This window comes from Sprattus sprattus (assembly GCF_963457725.1).
Source record: "Sprattus sprattus genome assembly, chromosome: 1".
NCBI classification, from domain to species: Eukaryota; Metazoa; Chordata; class Actinopteri; order Clupeiformes; family Clupeidae; genus Sprattus; species Sprattus sprattus.
In genome coordinates, this window is record NC_137920.1 from 54566166 (window position 1) to 54591997 (window position 25832).

The 25832-nt window shown below is 39.8% G+C and overlaps 1 protein-coding gene across 1 annotated transcript in view; it reads right to left on the bottom strand.

Annotated features, from left to right (window-relative positions):
- The window catches only part of LOC308376041 (cellular tumor antigen p53-like), a gene marked incomplete at its 3' end in the record, with an annotated part of 37327 nt that extends 14364 nt beyond the window's left edge, over positions 1-22963 (bottom strand). The window contains exon 1 of the mRNA XM_080852288.1: positions 22859-22963. The remainder of the gene's footprint in view (positions 1-22858) is intronic.
- Between the last annotated feature and the right edge of the window lie 2869 nt (positions 22964-25832).

Sequence of the window (25832 nt, forward strand, 5' to 3'; positions counted from 1 at the left end):
GCCCGAACCGCTTAACGTAGAAACTTCATTCAAACTTTGTCGCGTAGGTCTTGTAAAGGACACTTATGCTATGTATTTTTCACTTTTCTAAACTTTATACTTTTTAAGTTATTAAAGAAAAACGAATCTAAATTTTCCCATTGACTTACATTGGGCCATTATGACATCATAATAGGGTAATTAAACTGGCTTGCACCTGTGCTTCACTGACACCTGCGGCAAGCAGTCCAAGCAAGCTTCCAAGGGTCCTCTTCTCTCTGTACCTCTCCATTCAACTGTATAACTAGGAATATTAATAGATACCTTCCATACTCTCCTTTTTTTTCTCTCTATCACTCTCACTCTACTTTCTCTCACACTCCATGTCTCTGCTTCACTCTTTTTTTCTCCTTCTTTCAATATTTTCACTCTCTCTTTACTGTCTTTATCCAGAGCCACTCTTGTTCACTCTTCTTTCCTTACTTTGTTTCTTCCTCTTTTCTTTCCTTTCTTCTTTCCTTCTTTCTACTCTTCTTTACTTTCTTCTTTCCTTCTTCCACTCTTCTTTCCTTTCTTCTTCCCTTCTTCCACTCTTCTTACCTTTTTCTTTTCTCCTTTACTTCTTCCACTCTTCTTTCCTTCTTCCACTCTAATTTCCTTTCTTCACTCTTCTTTCCTTTCTTCTTCCCTTCTTCCACTCTTCTTTCTTTCTTCACTCTTCTTTCCTTTCTTCTTTCCTTCTTCAACTCTTCTTTCCTTCTTTTACTGTTCTTTCCTTTCTTCCTTCCTTCTTTCACTTTTCTTTTATTCGTTCTTTCTTAACTTTTGCATTTCATGCACTGGTATTTCCTTCAGGAAATGCATTTTCTAGTTCAGCCCGAAACCGCTTAACGTAGAAACTTCATTCAAACTTTGTCGCGTAGGTCTTGTAAAGGACACTTATGCTATGTATTTTTCACTTTTCTAAACTTTATACTTTTTAAGTTATTAAAGAAAAACGAATCTAAATTTTCCCATTGACTTACATTGGGCCATTATGACATCATAATAGGGTAATTAAACTGGCTTGCACCTGTGCTTCACTGATACTTGCGGCAAGCCTCCAAGGGTCCTCTTCTCTCTGTACCTCTCCATTCAACTGTATAACTACACCTTCCATACTCTACTTTTTTTCTCTCTATCACTCTCACTCTACTTTATCTCACACTCCATGTCTCTGCTTCACTCTTTTTTTCTCCTTCTGTCAATATTTTCACTCTCTCTTTACTGTCTTTATCCAGAGCCACTCTTGTTCACTCTTCTGTCCTTACTTTGTTTCTTCCTCTCTTCTTTCCTTCTTTCTACTCTTCTTTACTTTCTTCTTTCCTTCTCCCACTCTTCTTTCCTTTCTTCTTCCCTTCTTCCACTCTTCTTACCTTTTTCTTTTCTTCTTTACTTCTTCCACTCTTCTTTCCTTCTTCCACTCTAATTTCCTTTCTTCACTCTTCTTTCCTTTCTTCTTCCCTTCTTCCACTCTTCTTTCTTTCTTCACTCTTCTTTCCTTCTTTTACTGTTCTTTCCTTTCTTCCTTCCTTCTTTCACTTTTCTTTTATTCGTTCTTTCTTAACTTTTGCATTTCATGCACTGGTATTTCCTTCAGGAAATGCATTTTCTAGTTCTTGTTACCTTTTTCTGCGATTAATTCAGCCCTAACCGCTTAACGTAGAAACTTCATTTAAACTTTGTCGCGTAGGTCTTGTAAACGACACTTATGCTATGTATTTTTCACTTTTCTAAACTTTATACTTTTTAAGATATTAAAGAAAAACGAATATACATTTCTCCCATTGACTTACATTGGGCCATTATGACATCATAATAGGGTCTTTAAACTGGCTTGCACCTGTGCTTTACTGACAGCTGCGCCAAATCAAAGCAACCTCTTCTCTCTCTGTCCCTCTCAATTTAACTGTAAAGGCATTTTTACACTTCTATGATTCTCTCCGATTTGGTCGTAGAGGGACACTTTGGCACGCCTTGGCACGCCTTGGTAACACCTTCACCCAGGTGTTGCCGCCCACCCGACCCGTCGGAGAGCTGGTCGGAGACAAACGCTTTTTTCTAACTTTTCTTAAAGAGACGGAGAGAGTCAGAGACCCCCTTGGCTGTGATTGGCCAGTTTACGACATCATTTCCAAACAACATCATTTCCGGAATCACACATGTCAGGACCTCACATTTCCTGTTTTCTGTCAAAATGTTTTAGTACGACTTTGGTAAACTACAAAGCTGCACAGCATGCAGCATTAGGCTACCGTATTTTATATAAACCCTCGAAAAGTACATTTCTCCCGACCACTGTTGGGGCCTGATTTACTAACAGGATTGCGCCCATTTTCTGGCGTAAAATAGCGGTCGTAACGAAAAACGGTATTTACTAAGCTGGCGCAGCGCATATTAACGCTTTGAGGGTGTGTACCTGCAAACAGGTGGGATGGTTCGGAAACGTGGGTGGTAACGTAGGCGTGTAGCGCTATTTAATGGGAGGAGTGCGCCTAATGATGAACTGCGTGGTATTTACTAAACTGCCCGGCGAGCGCACATCTCTGATTTGCAGGCTAATTCTCCGCCTCATAAAAGCACGTCTTAACCAAGCGCATTTCCACTGAGTCTGAAAACGTTGATATGGCAGCAGCAAGGCAAAGACATAGACAGAGACAGCGAACAGAAATATTTGTTTCAACTCGTATAATTCATATATTCATATATATGAAATTAAACTTTCCGAACGTAATTGGAGAAATTGATCGCACCCACATGCAAACAGTCCCACCTTCAATCCGCGAACACGTTTACCGAAACAGAAAGCACACATATTCAATGAATGTCCAGGTCATATGTGATGCCAACATGACCATTACTTACGTGGAAGTGGTCTGTCCATGACAGTTTTATCTTTCGGAATAGTGCCATTTATCCATGATTGAGCAACGGTGATTTTGGAGAGGCCTGTCTACTTGGTAAATGTATTTGTTTCAGTGGGGATATATTGTAGTGAACCCATGTCCCTTGTAGAACGTATTAATCTCGCCATGTACACATATATATTGTTATAATAGACAGTTTATGCATTAATGCCACCAATAGCATATTATTTATAATCGTGTTCTTTTAAACATCTCGCTGTAGATGATGGCGGGCAAAACAACAATATAACCCATTGAATCAGGTTCAGTGATTGAGCGAACTTGAACCAATATATCTATCTCGCTATCTATTCGCTATCTATTCGCTGAACCTTAGTTTTTTCTTCCTCGAATCTCCATGGTGGCAGTAACTTGCTGGCAAGTTCTCCAGTCTTTTAACGGTGCGCTAAATAATGATTGCCCAGCGCGTATCTGGCTTGATAAATATCACGGAAAATGCGGGGAATCACCGTGCGTTAATGTGCGCCTGGCAAAGATGCGTTCGCAAATCAATCTTAGTAAATCAGGCTCTTTAAAGGGCGGAGTAAGCACAGTTTGCCCAGCGCAGATCTGGCTTGATAAATACCAAGTAAAATGCGCAAAAACACCGTGCGTTAATTTGCGAACGCAGATTAAGAAGCGCTCGCATATTAGTAAATCAGGCCCTTGGTCTCTTGGCTGGTGGCTCGGTGTTGAAAGTGCCTTCTCCAACCAGCTTCAACTGACATCTAACGTAATTTGCTACGGAGTAATGCTGGCAGCATAATTACTTTGCATCTATTAAATAGGAAATGTATTTCATGTATGTGTAGAACCTATTTAGAATGACTGACTTTACATAAAACGGCAGTGAAAGACATTTGAGTCAAACATTACTTTTGCCTCAATGAGGGTGGCGTGTGAGAGCATAATCGGCACGACAACGTTGTACTTATTAGCAGCATGGCTAGCTACATTAGCAGCACACTTTTGAGAGTTATTGTGAATACGCTAACGCTTGATTTAGCGGAAAATCTAGTAAACGTACGTACCACCTGTCTCCTGTTCTGTTGTTGTTGTAGTTGTCGCTCAAATCGCTACAAGCACGTCCTCTGCTTATAACTCAAACTAGTCCAGCTCCACCATCAACCATTGTCTGTTAGTTGCCATCATTCGCTGATGTGAGGATTCCCGGGAGGAGGAATTTATACAATAAACGACTACCACACACACAACGATTTCTCTAAGATCGTCTTCTTGAAAATTGGGCATTAAAGGTGTCCAGGCAGAGGATAATAAGTGAGTGTGCTCCTGTATGTGTTTTTCATCATATTCATGGTTGAGAAGGCAGTCTCACAACTGTATGTTGAGGTATCAGAATCAGCATTCTCTTGTTGTGTTTCTGATATAACTATAACACTGCATGTGGATTGGTATGAAGACTGCAGTGGGTTTAATTTTCTGCCCCTTACTTCATAGTTCTACGGGTATTTCTGTTCAAAGTGTGCATGCTTTGTTTTATAGTGACGTTTCACGCTAACACTTTTGTCAAGGGCAACCGTCTCATTGCAGATTAAACACATCGGTTTTGTCCTGCCCACAAGCAGCACAAATGCATAGCCTACTTGTCAGTCCACTCTGTCTTAAATTCGAGATTGGAATCAACTTTTCGTGTGTGAGAGCCTGGCAGAGGATCATTAGTAAGTGTGCTAATGTATGTGTTTTTCAACATATTCATGGTTGAAATCGCAGTCCCACAACTGTATGTTGAGGTATGCATGTTCTTGCTGTGTGTCTGATATAACTATAACACTGCATGATGTATGATGTATGATGAATACCGTGGGTTTATTTTTCTGGCCCTGTCCTCAGAGTTTGGGGGGTAATTTTGTTCGAAGTGTGCATGCTTTGTTTCATAGTGACACATTCACGTTACCACTTTTTGACAAGGGCAACCGTCTCGTGGCCAATGAGTGCATTGTCATAGCGTTGTAGTTATTCAAAGGTTACCCAGCGATCATTGCAGTATGAATGTGACAAAAATACCAAAGAAAATAAGAACGTATTCATTTTATTGGATCGTTTTATAATAGTTTCTGTATCGTATGTAAGATAAGCATATCGTTTTGTTATAAATCGCAATGTTTTTCACAAAAAAATGACCACCACGATGGAGATACATTTGCCTACTCAAGTGAATATATAGCATTAGACATGATAGTGTTGACTGAGCTACATGTCTCCAAGGCCCATTTGACTGCACCTGCCCGACAGGTCCTGAAGCAGCATCCGTGACATGTCAGTGACAGTTGGGAGGAAAAACAATCAATGACTTCCAATAAAGAGGTTATGTGGTAGCTACGGGCTCGACAAACAGTCGTTACCCCACCCAGCGGTCCGGCGTTGAATAGGTTGAATAGGCTTTAAGACGCATAGCCGTCGGAGTAGTATGTAAGCCCGACCAGTACGTTACATTTTTTCTGAATCAACCGCCTGCCCCCGCCCGCCCATTTTTTTTTTCGAGGACGGAGAGGGATGCAGAAGTATAAATTAGGCTTAACTAGGAACATTAAGACACCATCCATTCTCAATTTTTTTTCTCTCCATCTTTCTCTCTCAGTCTACTTTCTCTCACACTCAATCTCTCTTCTTCACTCCATTTTTATCTCCTTTTTTCAATATTTTCACTCTCTTTTTCTCTTTTTTCACTCTTCTTTCCTTCTTCTACTCATCTTTCCTTCTTCCACTCTTCTTTCACTTTTCTTTCCTTCACTCTCCTTTCTTCTTTCCTTCTTTCACTCTTCTTTCCTTTTCTTCTTTCCTTCTTCAACTATTATTTCCTTCTTTCACTCTTCTTTCCTTTCTTCACTCTTCTTTCTTTTCTTCTTTCCTTCATCCTCTCTTCTCTCCTTTCTTCACTCTTCTATCCTTTCTTATTTCCTTCTTCCACTCTTCTTTCCTTCTTTCACTCTTCTTTCTTTTCTTCTTCCTTTCCTAACTTTTGCATTTCATGCACTGGTATTTCCTTCAGGAAATGCATTTTCTAGTTTACTGTAAATATTTCACAGTAATGTACTGCACATGTTTTACAGTGATGAACTGTAAAAATTTCACAGTAAAATGCAATGCAACTACAGCGGTATATTGTAATTTCACAGTTGTCATGCCATTGGATTACTGTGATTTTGCAGTATGTAGCTGTGGAATTACATCGTCTTGCTGTAGGCCTATATCATTTACAGTATTTTTACTGTAAAAGTAATGCAACTATTACATTATACTGTACATTTACAATTTAAGTACTGCACATTTGACTTGTTAACTGTGATTCTCCACACAAATGTGCTTTGGATTTGCTAAATTAAAAGTCAAAGCAAGAACAAAGACAATACTTATTTTAACTTTTTAAATTCATTACTCAATACCCAAATACATACAAATTCATGAAGGTTTAAAACACGTCATATTTATTATTCAATACCTAAATAGATTACAATAAAAAAGGTTTAAAAACACGCCAAAAACAAAACCCAATTACATAACAATTACTGAAGGTTTGAAACATGTCAAATTCATTACTCAATACCCTAACCCTAGAACTCAAAACCCAAATACAAATAGCAAAGGTTAAAGACACGTCAAATTCATTAATCAATATCCTAATACACAATGAAAAAAGTTTAAAACACGTCAAATTACACACAACACTCCAGAACGTAGACTCTTCACCATATAAAATATAAACAAAACTTCGGAACATATACAACAAAAAATGCAAAAACAATTACAAATTTACAATGACCACTCGAAGTCGACAAGCTTTCTCTTGAGTTTGCTGACATTTGCATTCATCCCTCCACGCCTCTTCTTCGAGCCTTGCTCTGGGTTGATGCCCAAGAAGCACCTGTAAACAATAAGCAAAGACAACTTTCAGTTTTACAGATTTAATATGGCATTGTTTATCCAAGGCACATGCACATGCACCAAATAAATTAGTATTGAAAGTCAAGCAAGATTGATATAAGCAACGCAAATCAGGAGGCTAAAATTAGCTCCTTTGAAATGACATGACCTAGTTGCTGCATCTGGAGGCTAACGTTAGCTTACTTTAAATACACGCTCATTTGTGTATTCTCAGTCGAATAACACACTCTATACCTGGACACGTGGAGAATATTAATTGAGAACACATCATTTGAGCTTTCCAAAACAACTTTACATTACTTGTCTGTGAGGAAAATCTTGGCGGGGAAAAGGGCTTTAAAATGACTTAGCTGGAGGCTAACGTTAGCTTACTATAACTTTCATGCTTATTTGTGTATTCTCAGTCGAATTACACACTCTATACCTGGACATGTGGACAACATTAAATGAGAACACTTCATTTGAGCTTTCCAAAACAACTACACATCCAAAACAACTATACATTACTTGTCTGTGAGGAAAATCTTCGCGGGGAAAAGGGGTTTAAAATGACTTAGCTGGTTGCTGTAGCTGGAGGCTAACGGTAGCTTACTTAAACTTTCACGCTAATTCGCATATTCTCCGTCAAATAACTAACACACTATGACTAAAATTGGCATGTGGAGACCATTCACGTTAAATGGAAACTCACAATTAGAATTTTACAAAGATAAGTTTCTTCTCTGTGAGGCAAAGCTTCACGGAGAAAACAGCTTTTGGAATTTCTTAAAAAGTGGTTCATAAGTGACCTGACCTTGATCCAAAAGATCGTTCATTTACTAACCCAGACAACGAACGTTATTATAACGTCATTGTTATAGAGTTGTGACAAGCTCTCTGTCAATCTTACCTTTATCTTCTATAATGTGCTGTATCCACCTTCGCGCTCTTCTATCATGTGCTGCCTGTGTCTGTAGTCACCGACCGTGGATCCAACTGTCTCTTCTTGAGCCCACAATGCAGCGTAGTGCAAGTGCAATTCAAATTTACAGTAACTAGTGCAGTGCCCGTAGGAATTATGCATTCTGTAGTGTTAGCAGACGTCGGTGTAGCTGTTTGGTAGTGTAATAGCAAGACATATTTGCACTCCACATAGGTACAGGTTACACTGAAGTATTATTGTGATCAGAGATGGGCAGTATTTCAATTACTTGTATTTGAAATACTAGTTAATTTGCTTTTGAGTATTTTGTAATTTGTATTTGATAGGGCCGATAAAAAATCGAATGTAATTTGTTACAAAATACTTTAGAGTGGAGTAATTTTGTATTTAAAATACTCAAATTACTTTCTCCAGTGTTTAAGCAGAAGGAGATTTTTTTTCTGTCGGATTCTACCACGAGACCATCTGATCTGCCTCTGAATGTCATTGTCGAATCAGTCAATTTGCCAAAAGTGTTGCTTCTTATGGCCCGCCCCTTTTTGGGGCGAAAAGGAAATCACCCCAGATCTCTCTCATTGACGCTCATGTTAAAGCAGCACAACGGATCAATAGCTATTCGCTAAAGGTATGCTAGCAGCTAAAACTAACAAAATCTCTTGAAATGTGCTGACTTTGACATTATGACAAACTAGTCAACTCAACGACTGTCCTTACACAGTCAAACATCAAGCAAGTGCAACACAAGACAAAGCAAGACGTCAAATAAGCTACTTACTAGATCGGCAGAAAGTAAACAAGTCAGGCCGGCGGGCTGCGGCAGGCAAAACTACAGAACGCAGTTATATGCCTATGGACCCTGGTATGGTAATGGCACGGAGGCTATTCTCCATATTAAAAGTCATTGTAGCGCTCCAATTTTTTGTAAGCTGTTATTTTAAGGTTAAACTGCTTATCCTAACCCTAATTCTGAAGTATAATTGTTGCATAATGGGGCTTTAAATCAATTTTTTTTCACAAAACAGGGTAGTGGTCGAAAACTTAGAAAGCTGTCTTGATCCTTGTCAATTTATCTTCATTAGTACACCGACTTAAAGGAGGTTCTTTCAAAGAGCGAATCGAGTTGTTGCACTGAACGTTAGCCATCTTGACACAATGTGACTTGATGAAAGCCGTGTGATGTCCTTATACGCAATTAGAGCTAAGGTCCGGGACCCGATCTGGCACTCCGCGCCTGGGCGAGACGCTCTACTTTTTGAATGAGGCGCGCCTCACCTAGGACGCGATCTGCGCTCCGCGCCGCATTGCATAGAGGCAGGGGCCCGGGCGCACATGAGACTCTTATTAAAGATCTTGGCCTACTATAAACATTGTTGAGACTCTTACTAAAGATCTTACTCATTCTCACAGAGACAAAACAAATAGCTACACAGTCATTTATCTGTGTGATGTCACATGTGTGCGCCAGTGTTGTCAATCACATGTGGGCGCCGATGTTGTCAAAGATAATCTGTAACTTGTGGAAGTTGTATTGTTAAACGGTGAGTACTTTGTTAGATTAAAGTGTAAACTTTGAATACAAATGCTAGTACAACTTCTATACGTTATCTGTAAGGCTGTGAGTGTGCAGTGGTATTGTAAGTTGGATTCGTAAAACGTATTTTAGGAAATAAATGACATTGCTTGACGTGTAGCTATTTGTCTCTGTTTTGTTACCGACTTTCAACTTAATAAAAATCTCAACAACATTTATAGTAGGCTACGTGTATTGTTTTGTCTCTGTGAGAATGAGTAAGATCTTTAGTAAGAGTCTAAACAACATTTATAGTAGGCTAAGATCTTTAAAAGAGTCTCATCGGCGCGGAGTGCCAGATCGCTTCCTAGGTGAGGCGTGCCTCATTCACAAAGTGGAGAGTCTCGCCCAGGCGCGGTGTGCCAGATCGCGTCCAAGTCTTTACCTGGCAATTACGTATGACGAAAGCACGGTGGGGATAGCCCTCCCGGAAGCCATAGAGATTGCAATGAGAGCCCTGTGGCGGCGGTTACAAACATGAAAAAAAGGATACGGAACCACTGGCATGGGCCCGTCTTAATAGCCTGCACCTGGCCCCGTGGTTACTACGTTACGGTACTGAATAGCCCAAACCTGAATGTTCGGCTATACCAAATTGTGAGAAAACTGAAAATTCAGAAAAAGTATTTCCTGTATTTTAAAAATACAAAATACATGTATTGTATTTTGTTACATTTTCTGGCAACAGTATTTTGTATTTTATTTTGATACATTTATTTGAGAGGTATTTTGTATTTTGTATCAAAATACATTTTGATGTATTTTTGCCCATCTCTGATTGTGATGCATGTTTCCTTTTCATTAAGAAATGTTTTAATGTTGTATAGCCTTTTTGGAGATACACCAACAAATAAAGTTTGAGATTATGTATGGATGCAGTTGAATATAGATGTCAAAGTTGCTGTCTAAACTATAAACTAAATGTCATAAAGAAAGAAATAATTTTAAATGAAGTTATGGTTGAAATAGGATCACTTCTTTATTGTAAGGGTAAGTGTAGGGTAAGAATGGTCATGCAGTTGGACTCAAATGTAGGTTCATTTTAATGAATGTATGTACTGTACTGTATGTATGATCCACGTCTGATATCCACAAAGAAATGCTTTTACACACGTACCGAAATACAAATAAAGTTGACATTATGTGTGTGATTCAAAGGTATACAGAGACCATAAATGGACATGCAGTTGGACTCAAATGTAGGTTAATTTTATTGAATGTATGTACTGTACTGTACTGTGTGACTTCGATGATGCTAGCTTTGACAGCCCACTCTCAGACAGATCGTAATCTAATTATGTCCTTACAATGGGAACACAGTTTAAATACTCTGACTTGAGATGGCGTTACTATCCCCCACCCGAATTCAGTGCAGGACTGGGAGGATAACATGACGACGTGGGCCCAACATAATTTACAGCGAGATTTGCGCGTATTTCGTGGACTCCATAGCAACAGACGGGAAAGCAATGGACAATCTGAAAGTCTCCGAGGCTTATCAAAATATTCATATTGTTTATTAGTATAGCGTATTTAAATAACAGTACATTTCTGCACTTATTTGACTTACAATTTGGCAAACTCATTTCATAAGCATGGTTGAAATGTAACTGTGATTACAGCACTTATTCATGGCATATACAACACGCATGAATTTTACTCTATACAACTCTCTCTCTGAATTCATAGTTCGCGAGATATTTCTATGTTATTTTTTGCGTTTGGATTACGCGTGGATTACTATTCCCTGTCTGTTAGATGACTGTACAACTCTAGAAATTACTTTGAAACTTAATATAAAGAAGCTTATAGAAGAAAGAAAGAAAAGAAGAATAGATAAAATCAATCACTGTCTTAAGATTACCTGAGCAAAAGTCTGTATCTGTTCACCAAGAAGAATTTGAATACGGACCTCCTTATTATCCAACGCTATTCTGAACTTTGAGTGAAGGCAGGATAGTTTTAATACCGCTAATATTGTTTGTGACGTAATTTGTGACGTCATTTCGGTGCTACGGGAAACTATAGCCCATTAGTGCCTACGGGAAACGGTAAAATACAAATATCTCGAAAACTATAAATTCAAAAATCTTCAAAATCAAGGATGCACAGGTTCATGACATGCGTAAACTACATGCGAAATCTCATAACTAACAGAACTACCGTCAGGGAGATATGCCCTAGACTGACAGACTGACAGACTGACAGACACACAGAGATTCCTGGATTTATAGATAGACTAGTGCAGTGCCCGTAGGAATTATGCATTCTGTAGTGTTAGCAGACGTGGTGTAGCTGTTGGGTAGTGTAATAGCAAGACATATTTGCACTCCACATAGGTAGGCTACAGGTTACACTGAAGTGTTATTGTGATGCATGTTTCCTTTTCATTAAGAAATGTTTTAATGTTAGCCTTTTTGGAGATATACCAACAAATAAAGTTTGAGATTATGTAGTGGATGCAGTTGAATATAGATGTCAACGTTGCTGTCTAAACTATAAACTAAGGGCCTGATTTACTAATATGCGAGCGCTTCTTAATCTGCGTTCGCAAATTAACGCACGGTGTTTTTGCGCATTTTACTTGGTATTTATCAAGCCAGATCTGCGCTGGGCAAAATGTGCTTACTCCTCCCTTTAAAGAGCCTGATTTACTAAGATTGATTTGCGAACGCATCTTTGCCAGGCGCACATTAACGCACGGTGATTCCCCGCATTTTCCGTGATATTTATCAAGCCAGATACGCGCTGGACAATCATTATTTAGCGCACCGTTAAAAGACTGGAGAACTTGCCAGCAAGTTACTGCCACCATGGAGATTCGAGGAAGAAAAAACTAAGGTTCAGCGAATAGATAGCGAATAGATAGCGACATAGATATATTGGTTCACGTTCGCTCAATCACTGAACCTGATTCAATGGGTTATATTGTTGTTTTGCCCGCCATCATCTACAGCGAGATGTTTAAAAGAACACGATTATAAATAATATGCTATTGGTGGCATTAATGCATAAACTGTCTATTATAACAATATATATGTGTACATGGCGAGATTAATACGTTCTACAAGGGACATGGGTTCACTACAATATATCCCCACTGAAACAAATACATTTACCAAGTAGACAGGCCTCTCCAAAATCACCGTTGCTCAATCATGGATAAATGGCACTATTCCGAAAGATAAAACTGTCATGGACAGACCACTTCCACGTAAGTAATGGTCATGTTGGCATCACATATGACCTGGACATTCATTGAATATGTGTGCTTTCTGTTTCGGTAAACGTGTTCGCGGATTGAAGGTGGGACTGTTTGCATGTGGGTGCGATCAATTTCTCCAATTACGTTCGGAAAGTTTAATTTCATATGAATATATGAATTATACGAGTTGAAACAAATATTTCTGTTCGCTGTCTCTGTCTATGTCTTTGCCTTGCTGCTGCCATATCAACGTTTTCAGACTCAGTGGAAATGCGGTTGGTTAAGACGTGCTTTTATGAGGCGGAGAATTAGCCTGCAAATCAGAGATGTGCGCTCGCCGGGCAGTTTAGTAAATACCACGCAGTTCATCATTAAGGCTGATTCATGCTTCCTTACGTAAGCGTAAGCGCAAGCGCAAGAGGCCGCGCAAGCCCCTTGCGCGACCCTTGCGCGACTTCTTACGTCTTGCGTGCGTCGGCCCCTTTTTCTAGACTTGCGTCATTTTTTACGTAAGCCCTTACGCGAGCCTCGCAGCCTGCATTCTATCAACGAATGATACGAGATGAGGTTACTAAAATATTCTGCATGTCTACTCAGTTTTACAGTGCTTCCCAAGTAAAGGTTTGAAAAGAACTTCAAGCTTCAGACTTTCTGTTAGGGAACCTGTTATCTATCTGCAGAGCAAATGTCAGGCTCATACAAAAACATTAACGTGAATTACTTGATGCTAATACCTAGCGCGGTGTCTATAGGATTTTCCATATACGTTAGCATTAAGCTAACGTATTTTCTACCACAGTTAAATATGCAATACTATGTGATTGTTTTTAGAAAACGAATGTTACGTGATGAGATTACTCAAATGTAGTATGCATGTCTGCTCAGTTTAACAGTGCTACCCAAGCAAAGGTTTGGAAAGAACTTCAAGCTTCAGACTTTCTGTTAGGGAAACAGCTTTGTATCTGCCAGGCAAATGGCAGGCTCATGACAACACGCGCAACCTTTGGGAGCATGAACTGCACCGAGTAAATTTTGCGCAACCGTTAACCCCCAACGCTGTAGCATGCAGCCGCCTTTAGGCGCACTCCTCCCATTAAATAGCGCTACACGCCTACGTTACCACCCACGTTTCCGAACCATCCCACCTGTTTGCAGGTACACACCCTCAAAGCGTTAATATGCGCTGCGCCAGCTTAGTAAATACCGTTTTTCGTTACGACCGCTATTTTACGCCAGAAAATGGGCGCAATCCTGTTAGTAAATCAGGCCCTAAATGTCATAAAGTGTCATGAAATAGGATCACTTCTTTATTGTAAGGGTAAGTGTAGGGTAAGAATGGTCATGCAGTTGGACTCAAATGTAGGTTAATTTTATTGAATGTATGTAGCCTACTGTACTGTATGACTTCGATGATGCTAGCTTTGACAGCCCACTCTCAGACAGATCGTAAGCTAATAAATGTCCTTACAATGGGAACACAGTTTAAATACTCTGACTGGAGATGGCGTTACTATCCCCCACCCGAATTCAGTGCAGGACTGGGAGGATAACATGACAACGTGGGCCAACATAATTTACAGCGAGATTTGCGCTGACTGGAGATGGCGTTACTATCCCCCACCCGAATTCAGTGCACAGTGCACGTTCGATGCACGTCAATAGGCTAGCTAATTTCACAGCAATTAACGTGAACAGGTTAAATTTACTTACAGATGAGCAGGCCTACTCCAGACGTCGAAGTGTGTGTTCATCGAAGTGTGTGTTCCTCATGAATAGCCTACACACTATAGGACATTTAACGCCAAAATCGCTGGTCTATGTCACAATGTATTGGCTCCCGTTGAAATGCATTGGGTTTAGAAATCGCGTCGCTAAACCCAATGCATTTCAATGCACGGCAAACGGTATACTAATAAACAATATGAATATTTTTGATGGATTACTATTCCCTGTCTGTTAGATGACTGTACAACTGACATTACTTTGAAACTTAATATAAAGAAGCTTAAAAATAAACAAATAGATAAAATTAATCACTGTCTTAAGATTACCTGAGCAAAAGTCTGTATCTGTTCACCAAGAAGAATTTGAATGCGAACCTCCTGTATCATAACCATATCCTCCTGTATCATATCTGTATCATATCCAACGCTATTCTGAACTTTGAGTGAAGGCAGGATAGTTTAATAACGCTACGCGTTTGATTGTGACGTCACTACCCATAGTGCCGACGGGACGGGAAACGATAACCCATTGTTTCCTATGGGAAACGGTAAAATACAAATATCTCGCGAACTATAGATTAAAAAATCTTCAAAATCAAGGATGCACAGGTTCATGACATGCGTAAGCTACATGCGAAATCTCATAACTAACCTAACTACCGTCAGGGAGATACGCCCTAGACAGACTGACACCCTGACGCATAGAGATTCCTGGATTTATAGATAGACTAGTGCAGTGCCCGTAGGAATTCTGTAATGTTAGCAGACGTAGGTGTAGCTGTTGGGTAGTGTAATAGCAAGACATATTTGCACTCCACATAGGTACAGGTTACACTGAAGTATTATTGTGATGCATGTTTCCTTTTCATGTTTATTTGCGCGTATTTCGTGGACTCCATAGCAACAGATGGGAAAGCAATGAACAATCTGAAAGCCTCCGAGGCTTATCAATATTATCTACCATTTGTAGTGTTGTAGTACTCCACTCTTGCGTTGTGATTTGATTGGCACCCAGCCGTTTATTCATACACTCTGACAGGTTTAATGAACACAGAGCAAAGGCGATCACTCACAGTATCTTCGGAATGACAGCCTCTCCCAGCCAGGGTAAATGCAGACTGAGGTTTATAGTATTGCAATAATGAGAAAACAAAGTCGGACGAATTATAACAGATACATCGGGACACTAATACATCGGAAAACCTCTCTCATTGCGTCAATAGATGCATGCCATGAACACATGGTCACTGGTCTAGGCTAACCGGCACGTCGCTAAAATTCATGCGTTTTGCATATGCCATGAATAAGTGCTGTAATCACAGTTACATTTCAACCATGCTTATGAAATGAGTTTGCCAAGTTGTAAGTCAAGTAAGTGCAGAAATGTACTGTAAAAATACGCTATACTAATAAACAATATGAATATTTTGATGGATTACTATTCCCTGTCTGTTAGATGACTGTACAACTCTAGACATTACTTTGAAACTTAATATAAAGAAGCTTATATAAACGAATAGATAAAATCAATCACTGTCTTAAGATTACCTGAGCAAAAGTCTGTATCTGTTCACCAAGAAGAATTTGAATGCGGACCTCATAACGTATCCAACGCTATTCTGAACTTTGAGTGAAGGCAGGATAGTTTTAATACCGCTAAAACTGTTTGTGACGTCATTTGTGACGTCATTTCGGTGCTACGGGAAACGATAACCCCATTAGTCCCTACGGGAAACGGTAAAATACAAATATCTCGAAAACTATAAATTCAAAAATCTTCAAAATCAAGGATGCACAGGTTCATGACATGCGTAAGCTACATGAGAAATCTCATAACTAACGTATCTACCGTCAGGGAGATACGCCCTAGACAGACTGACACTGCCACAAACCCACACACAGAGATTCCTGGATTTATAGATAGATGTATTGAGTTATCACAAAGGATGATTTGAATACAGTATTTTACTGTGAAATAACCCTACACAATTCTGTGAAATCCCGGTATCGTTTTTTTCACAGTAACTTACTGTGTCTACATTGATTTCACAGTAAAGTCTACATTACAACATGACACTGTGATTATTACAGTCAAAGCCTGTAAAGTAATAATATGATTTATTGTGAAATATCTATCTATAAATCCAGGAATCTCTGTGTGTGGGTGTGTGTGTGTCAGTGTCAGTCTGTCTAGGGCGTATCTCCCTGACGGTAGATACGTTAGTTATGATATTTCGCAAGTAGCTTACGCATGTCATGAACCTGTGCATCCTTGATTTTGAAGATTTTTGAATTTATAGTTCGCGAGATATTTGTATTTTACCGTTTCCCATAGGAAACAATGGGTTATCGTTTCCCGTCCCGTCGGCACTATGGGTAGTGACGTCACAATCAAACAATATATGCGTAGTAACTATCCTGCCTTCACTCAAAGTTCAGAATACCGTTGGATAGAGGAGGTGAGGTCCGCATTCAAATTCTTCTTGGTGAACAGATACAGACTTTTGCTCAGGTAATCTTAAGACAGTGATTGATTTGATCTATTCGTTTATTTTTAAGCCTCTTTATATTAAGTTTCAAAGTAATGTAGCTTACGCATGTCATGAACCTGTGCATCCTTGATTTAGAAGATTTTTGAATTCATAGTTCGCGAGATATTTGTATTTTACCGTTTGCCGTAGCCTACGGTGCAAACCCATGTCACCGTTGTAGCGGTGTAGTACTCCACTCTTGCGTTGTGATTTTGATTGGCACCCAGCCTTTTATTCACACACTCTGACAGGTTTAATGAACACAGAGCAAAGGCGATCACACACAGTATCTTCCGAATGACAGCCTCTCCCAGCCAGGGTAAATGCAGACTGAGGTTTATAATATTGCAATAATGAGAAAACAAAGTAAACGAATAACAACAGATACATCGGGACACTTTTTTGTGAATGATGTCATAGTCATAGAACAGTCGTCGTCATAGATGTTACCCCCTACGGGCACTGCACTAGAATCAGTTAAATATTGTAAAACTCTGGTAACATTTTACAGTGTATTAACATACACTGTGTTCAGGCACGTGCACAGACATTTTGGAGGGCTGGTGCTCAAACTAAAAAAAGGGCACCCATCACCAAAATTATTTATGAAATAAAAAATAATAAATAAAATAAAAAACAGTAGGATTTTTAACTTTATATAGTTATTTGTATTTTTTTAACAAACAACTCCAATTATCACGGGCTCCTCTGGACCAGGTAGGGTTACTGATTCTCTCTCATTTGATTTACTAGTTGATGGCCTGTTCCAAGATAAAAGAGAGCTGCTACCCTGAGAAACCTCGGACCAGTTGTCACTTAATGTTTTCACCGGCGCTAATGTTGTGGTTAATTTATCACCAAACAACGTTGGAGGATTGCACAAACTCCTTGTCTAGGAAGTCCCGCCCCTCTTTTTCCGGCCAATTTGATTTTGCCTTCAAAGTCAGTCTGGCAAGGCATCTATACCAGTTTAGTTCAGCATTGTAAGGATCCTTGGAGCCAATCACAAACTGGCTATTGGCTACCTGGCGCACCATTGGCGGATTTAAACTAACCACGACTATGTAACAAAATCGAAGCACAGCAAGACTTCGATACTGCTCTCGCGGCTGTCTTGGATGATTTCAAAGGCAAGTTTTCTTTGAAAACAGAACAGAAACTTTCCCTGGAACAATTCATCCAGAAAAAATATGTGTTTGCTTTATTACCAAACGTTGTATCGTTGTATAGTATCGTTGGTCTGATTGGTTAAAGGAGTGTCCAATTACGTGACTGAAGTGGACCGCCATTGAGTAGGTCGCCAGACTAACTGAGCAAATGAAATGCAGTTAAGGGGGCGGGGAATTCCCAGACAAACAAACACCGTCATTACCTGTTTGTCTGATGCTGCGGGTCAGAAAAGAAGTAGGCTGCAGCGTTTGGCCTGGCGCTTTGACCTGCATGAGCACTAAGTGGAGGAGGTGGAGGGAGGGGCGCGGCGGGGGATTTTGAGCGCCGCCGAGCATGTCGGGGCTACATTTTCACAAGAACTCAAATAAATGCCCCCTCAGATATCAAAACACATTTGGGAGGAATTGATGAAAGAAAGAGTCATTTTTATTCTTAAACATTGATTGGAGAAAATAGTGAAATTGAGCTCCAGCAGAAGGGGCACTTTTCAGGGGGCAAAAGCAAGGGCGTCAGTTTGTTTTTAGAAGTGGTGGGGACAATAACCATAAGCTTGAGTGTGGTTTGAAAAGTGCTGGGTGCCTTTATGTAAGCTATTCATCCATTCAACGTTGCATTACAATATGCTCTATAGTGTATTGTCAGGTGTTGAAAATCCCATTCGAACAATAAAAGTTGAAAACCACAGATTGTGTTTTGGCTTGTTTTGCAAAACGGCGTTGAAAACACCAGGGTATTGGCTCGGGATATGTAATACTAATACACATAGGACAAAGAACAGTGTTGGTAACTTAACACTTCTCTTGACATCAACAATTTTTACCAGACAAAAATTGTCAGACTGTTAAGGGTGTACAAAATGAAACGAGGTACCGGTCAATGCACTATAGAGCATATTGTAATGCAACGTTGAATGGATGAATAGCTTACATAAGGGTACCCAGCACTTTTCAAACCACACTCAAGCTTATGGTTATTGTCCCCACCACTTCTAAAAACAAGCTTATGGTTATTGTCCCCACCACTTCTAAAAACAAACTTGCTTTTGCCCCCTGAAAAGTGCCCCTTCTGCTGGAGCTCAATTTCACTATTTTCTCCAATCAATGTTTAAGAATAAAAATGACTCTCTCTTTCATCAATTCCTCCCAAATGTGTTTTGATATCTGAGGGGGCATTTATTTGAGTTCATATGATAACAACTGAAAACTAGTCTTGGGTGCACGCGTTGTGTCAGACTGACAGGTCAGTCAACCTATGATATTAGTTACAGGTTCGCGTATATTGCTGGCTGATTGGGTTATCCTGATAAACAAGGGGTCATTGAAGAGCTTAGATGATGGCCTTTCAACCGTAGATATACAGCTTTTAATCGTGTACAACACAAGACTTGCCTGAACCGGAAGTAGTTTCCATTTAATCGTAAATCTACCTGTACTCTTTTTAGTTGGGTGGGTTTATCATGGAAATTATGAATAAAAAAATGGATTAATGTGGATAATTATGGTGTTGTTTTACAGTTTGTACTTTAGGGTAAGTGGTTCTACCGTTTATTTCCACCGAACTTATTAGACTGCACATGAAGATACATTACGCTATAAACTTTTGAAAACTGACGAAATGTTTTTTTTTAGTTTTTTTTTAATCTGCTACTTGTGTCCACGTTTAGTCGATTTAGGTTCATTATACATCATTTTGACATGCACGATCGTAAAGCCAGTGGTCTTGTCGTTCGTTTGACATATAGTTTGTTTACTTTAGTGAACATTGATATTACGCCAGCTTGACAGTAATAGCATGAAGATTTAAATAGAATCTCGGCCTGCCGACGGGCCAACAGAGTTTAAGAGGTTTTTAAGTGCGTCGCCCAAAATTTCTGACTATGCGACTAAAGGCTGATTTATGCTCGGTTACGTAAGCGTAAGCGTAAGCGCAAGCGCAAGAGGCCGCGCAAGCACCTTGCGTGCCCCTTGCGCGACTTTTCACGTCTTGCGTGCGTCGGCCCCTTTTTCTAGACTTGCGCCATTTTACGCAAGCCTATTGTTCTGGGTGTGAATTGCTTGGCAACACCTCTAACGCAACGCGTAAGCACCTAGCAATTCATGCTCCCTTTAGAAGCATGCAAGGGCCTTGAAGCCTGATTTATGCTCGGTTACGTAAGCGTAAGCGCAAGCGCAAGAGGCCGCGCAAGCCCCTTGCGTGCCCCTTGCGCGACTTTTCAGGTCTTGCGTGCGTCGGCCCCTTTTTCTAGACTTGCGCCATTTTACGCAAGCCTATTGTTCTGGGTGTGAATTGCTTGGCAACACCTCCAACGAAACACGTAAGCACCTAGCAATTCATGCTCCCTTTAGAAGCATGCAAGGGCCTTAAAGGGTGATATATGCTCTGTTTTAGACGTAACACGTAAGCACGTAAGATACACAACCCCCCCTTGCGCACGAAAATACCCCCCCTTACGTGCTTAAGTGCGTCGCCCAAAATGTCTTACTATGCGACTTAAGGCTGATTTATGCTCGGGACGTAAGCGTAAGCACAAGCGCAAGAGGCCGCGCAAGAGGCCGCGCAAGCCCCTTGCGCGACTTTTCAGGTCTTGCGTGCGTCGGCCCCTTTTTCTAGACTTGCGTCATTTTTTACGTAAGGTCTTACGCGAGCCTCGCAGCCTGCATTCTATCAACGAATGTTACGAGATGAGGTGACTCAAATATTCTGCATGCCTACTCAGTTTTACAGTGCTTCCCAAGTAAAGGTTTGAAAAGAACTTCAAGCTTCAGACTTTCTGTTAGGGAACCTGTTATCTATCTGCAGAGCAAATGTCAGGCTCATACAAAAACATTAACGTGAATTAATTGATGCTAATACCTAGCGCGGTCTCTATAGGATTCCCCATATACGTTAGCATTAAGCTAACGTATTTTCTACCACAGTAAAACATGCAATACTATGTGATTGTTTTTTGAAAACGAATGTTATGTGATAAGATTACTAAAATGTAGTCTGCATGTCTGCTCAGTTTAACAGTGCTACCCAAGCAAAGGTTTGAAAAGAACTTCAGACTCTCTGTTAGGGAAACAGCTTTCTATCTGCCAAGCAAATGGCAGGCTCATGACAACACGCGCAACCTTTGGGAGCATGAACTGCACTGAGTACATTTTGCGCAACACTTAACCCCAACGCTGAACCAAGCAGCCGCCTTAAAACACTCCGGCCCTGCGCAGCTCGCAAAGACTGTGATTGGCCGGCTAACCACAGCCTTTCACAGAGTCTCACGTTTCCGGTTTTATAGCAGTCTTTTTTAGACCCAGAATTTTTTTTAATCATGAATACCCTGCAGACCGTCTCACAAGCCTTTTCTTATGGATTATGAACAAACATAACAGAAGAGGTCCGAAGACATGAACTCCTTTACAAACCCTCTTTAAACACTTATAAGGACGCTCAAATGACCGTGAATTTATGGAGAGAATATCCCATTCTCACCCGCGATTGTTTGGAGAGAATGTGCTAATTCACGAACAAATACTTTCATATTCATTTTTCCACCACTTGTGAGTCATGGTGATATCTTTCATTGAGTTCATATTGACGTGAATCAATCAATTGCACCCGCAAGCTCATATACAAAAGTTTACATTAATGTGGCGTTAACTTGTGGCCAGCACCATTGTAGTTACAAGCATTGACAACATGATGAGATTCTCTCGCCGTTTACCTCTCATCTTTGAATAATGTAACTCATAAACACATCGTTTTAAAGCCTGTCGCAGTCATTAAAAGATGTGTCAATAAACAAACTTTTGCGTCATGTGATCTGTCTTTTTCGCCACTGATACTGAATTGCCAACCTTTGTTTTTTGTGTAACACATGTAATCATAACATCAAGCCTTTCGCCCACTACACTTTCATGCTCCGGTAAGTTTTTTTTCCTTTGTCCTGCTGCAATAAATACGCTTACTTCACTCAAAATAAATCTACAGTTCTGGCGTCAATTTGCTTTGCAACACGCACAATCCTTAGGGAACCTTAAGGAACCGTAAATCAAAACTTGTCTAAAACAAGTCCCTTGTGTAAATTACGTGCTTACGGCTCTGCGTCTAAAACAAGCCTAAATCAGCCTTTATCGCTTACTCAACACGCAATGCAACACAACACAGGGTGGGAAACAATCGCAACAATTATGGGTGGGCTATAGAATCTTTGACAACAAAATAACCCAGACCTCCTTGCGATTTTTCGATGGCAATATTACTTAATAAAAACGAGACTCGATTCATTCAGCAAAAGGCAAATGAGGCTAAATTCATTATTTGCTGTAGTCAAGACTGACTATTGTTAAAATGGTTATTTGCGAATTGATGGGATTGGATCATACGCAAGATGTATATTAGACGATTTCGGTTGAGTATGTGGGGATTTTTTTGGCCGCAATTGGTTTGCACATTTTTAAAAGTGGTGGGGACAAAAATTAAATTATGAATAGTGGTGGGGACACGTCCCCCCCTGTAATTGACGCCTATGGGCAAAAGGGCAGGTGCTTGAGCACCACTTGTCAGTCTGTGCACGTGCCTGTGTGTGTATATATATTCACATCACAAAGCTTATTCTGTACTATTAGTGTAACTATTTACATATATTTATATATATACACACTGAATATATATACACATCATCATATAATGTATGATAGATAGGGAATGTCCCCACAGAATGAATTTGTAATGTGTAGAAGCTAAACTCAAATTAAAATTGTGCTATTTCTTAATTATTTTTTCACATTTCATATTCAACCACATATTAAAAGATGTGTTTAAACCACACTATTTCAGACCATTCAAATGTGGGTAACTCTAGTCAAATAGCAATGTTAGCATGTGTTTGAAAATCATTGCAAATGAACTGAAAATCATTTAAACTCACAGTGCAGGTCACAGACTTGGCATAGCTGGACTGAGGGAAGCTAAGCTGGAAGCCATGCGCTCCGGGGTAGTCGGTGGTGATGGGCACTGCGGAGGATGGTGGAGAGCCACCACCCAGGGTAGGGAAGAATGGTGCGGAAACCTGCAGCTGCTCAAACACCTGCTCATCAAACTGCGATTCTGGCAAGTACTAAAAAAACACCAAGAGTAAGTATTAATTTCTGCATGAAGCTCATTAATGGCAGAAATGCATGAATGTGGCGATTAGGTATAATGAGAGGTTCAGGATTTCTGTAAATGTCTACTTACAGGTGTTTCCCAAGGCACACCTGGAACTGGTGGAACGCTGCAAAATTGTTGAAGTTAGTAAGGCAAATGTACTGGCCTACATTACGTCACATTAACCCTGACAGCATGATGACTGCAACCATTCTGATTCACAACATTCTCTCCAAACACCGAACAGGAAATAATCGAGCCATTGGCACATGAAAGATGCATTTGCTCCCATATATTTGATTATTCTATGACCATTAGAATAATTCAAAGCAACCAGCACATTCATGGGCTTATAACACTAAATGCAACAACGCAACTAAGATGCCAAGCAGCCAGTGGCTCACATTGAGTTCCACAGGTCCTCGAAATCCTGAGTGTCCCCCTGATCGTTCATTGTAGCCCTTTGCCCTGGTATATTTCCACTAGGTACGACAGAGGGCCAATCTAAGGAACTAAGAAATGGGGGTTGGGGGTTGCAAGGTATTGTGTTGGGTTTAAGAAGATATTTCGTTTTTCATAGCCCTATAACTACAAGTGCACAAGTTTAAAAGTTTTGCTCCAGGGAGGCAGGACATCGTCGCCGCAGGTTACTGATACACGAAACGGAATCAAGTGAATTAGAGCAGAACTTTACTACAACGTTAGGCTGTGCACGCGCCCTCTCTCACAGCTCTTACACACAGCGGACACTCAAACAAATCTAAACTCTAAACTACATTTTTTAGATCTAATCTGAAAAAAACTGAGGTCCAAACCTCAGTGACCTCATTATGGGCACGAGCATAACAGGCAGGGCAGAGTCTAGGCTACTAAGGATGGCCATTTTGATATAAGTAACAAGGTCTTCATAGCTTCTTGCATCCAATGTGAATTCGTGAAGGCTATCTGTCAATCTGTCAACCTAGATGTTTTAACGATAGGTATAGGTTAAATTAAAGATATTCCCTGAGGGCTATAACATCAATGTTAGATCGCTTTTCGCTTTCCCAGTAGCTATATTCCTTTGTACGTCGCTTTTTATAGGCTATTTTATCGGACCATTATTTACCTTTCACACAGTATTTTAGGTTTAAATTAGGTATTAGTAAGTAATCCATGAGCAATTTAAATCAGGCACATGTTGGGTGGGTCAATACTACTATAACGTCATCAACAAACATAGGCTTTATGCTATATAGGCCCAACTTAATGAAAAAATAGATAGGTCCAACTACCATCACAGAAGTGGTTGACAGAAGAGAAAAGCCACCTGAGAATATCAGCAGTTAGGCGTAACCGTTTATGCAAGCACAAGCGGATCATTCAGCAAACCAATGGAAAGTGTGTAGGTGAAGAGAAAAACGAGGAAAAGACGAGGATCAGTCGTATATGAATACACCTGATTATTTCCCAGACAGGAAGCCAGCAGGGTAGCCTATGTAAGTATAACTTGTGTATTCATTAATGAATCAGGCTTATAACCCAGGCATCGTTTTGGTACCAGTTTATGTCATGTAGGCCTATCACCATCTTAGATAACTTTGGGAATGATACTCTTTATCACCCATCGATATAGGCTATTTATTATGTAGCCTTGGCCTTGCTATTCTCTCGACTGCTAGAATGCATCATGTAACCTAAATATTTTGGTGTGGCTTGTTGCGCGTCTATGATACATTGTAATTTATAATTATATTAAATTAACTAAAAGCCCAAATCAATCTTAATGGGACCTACTCGGATTTGGATTGCTTGGCTCGTATCAAGAATTTTTTTTCAGTCATTGAAAACAAAAGCAACATTGATTACACATAACACATCACACAAAGTGAAACTGTGGTTAGAACAATTTCGGCTGAATTTAAAATCGAGATGACTAGGGGACCTTGAAGACATTGACTAAAAAAGGCTCCACGAAGCTCAACTCTCAATTAATTGAGAACTCAACTCTCAATTCATTGATTCTCCACCAAGTACACTAATCAAAATAACCGCATTGGCATCTTGTGTAACTTTTAGGCCAACCAAAGAAAACCAGATTACTATAGTATGTTTAATCGTTTTCTGAATGTATAATTAAATCGAATTATTTGTTTATCCAATTGATCTTCTATTCTAGTAAATGATTGTTGCGAGCACAGGGGTGATTTAGTAAGTATTCCGCTTTATGTAGCAATCAATGCACGGCTTTTTAGGCTCAATGGTCGTTCTAACTGTATATGGGAGAGTGAAAATACAGGGAAAGGAGATAAGGAAATGCAGGCTTCTCTGTACAACGTGTCTTTGTCATACAATGTTCTACAAAGTAATGCGTATTAAATAACGACATGCTTTTATCATCAGTGATCAGGTCAGTTTACAAATCACACCTGAAATTGGCTACAAACACACACAAACACACACACACACACGAGAGTTGAGATCAACAGGTACTCTTTGAAAAGTGTATATAGACCAACCCATTACATTCTATGTAGCAACCTAGAATATTGTATTTGATGCAGATTGTTTGTCCCACATTTCATACAACATAAAAAAAGGAAAGCAGAGAAGTAAAAAAGCAGAACATTTGAGATGTGCCTATTTATATTAGATATGTATGCTACTTAAGATGGATGCAAGGGAGCATTTAGCTCTGATAGAAACTAGAAATAGAAATAGAAAAGACTTATTTGTCATTGTATTCACATACAACGAAATTTGGAGTTGAGCTATTT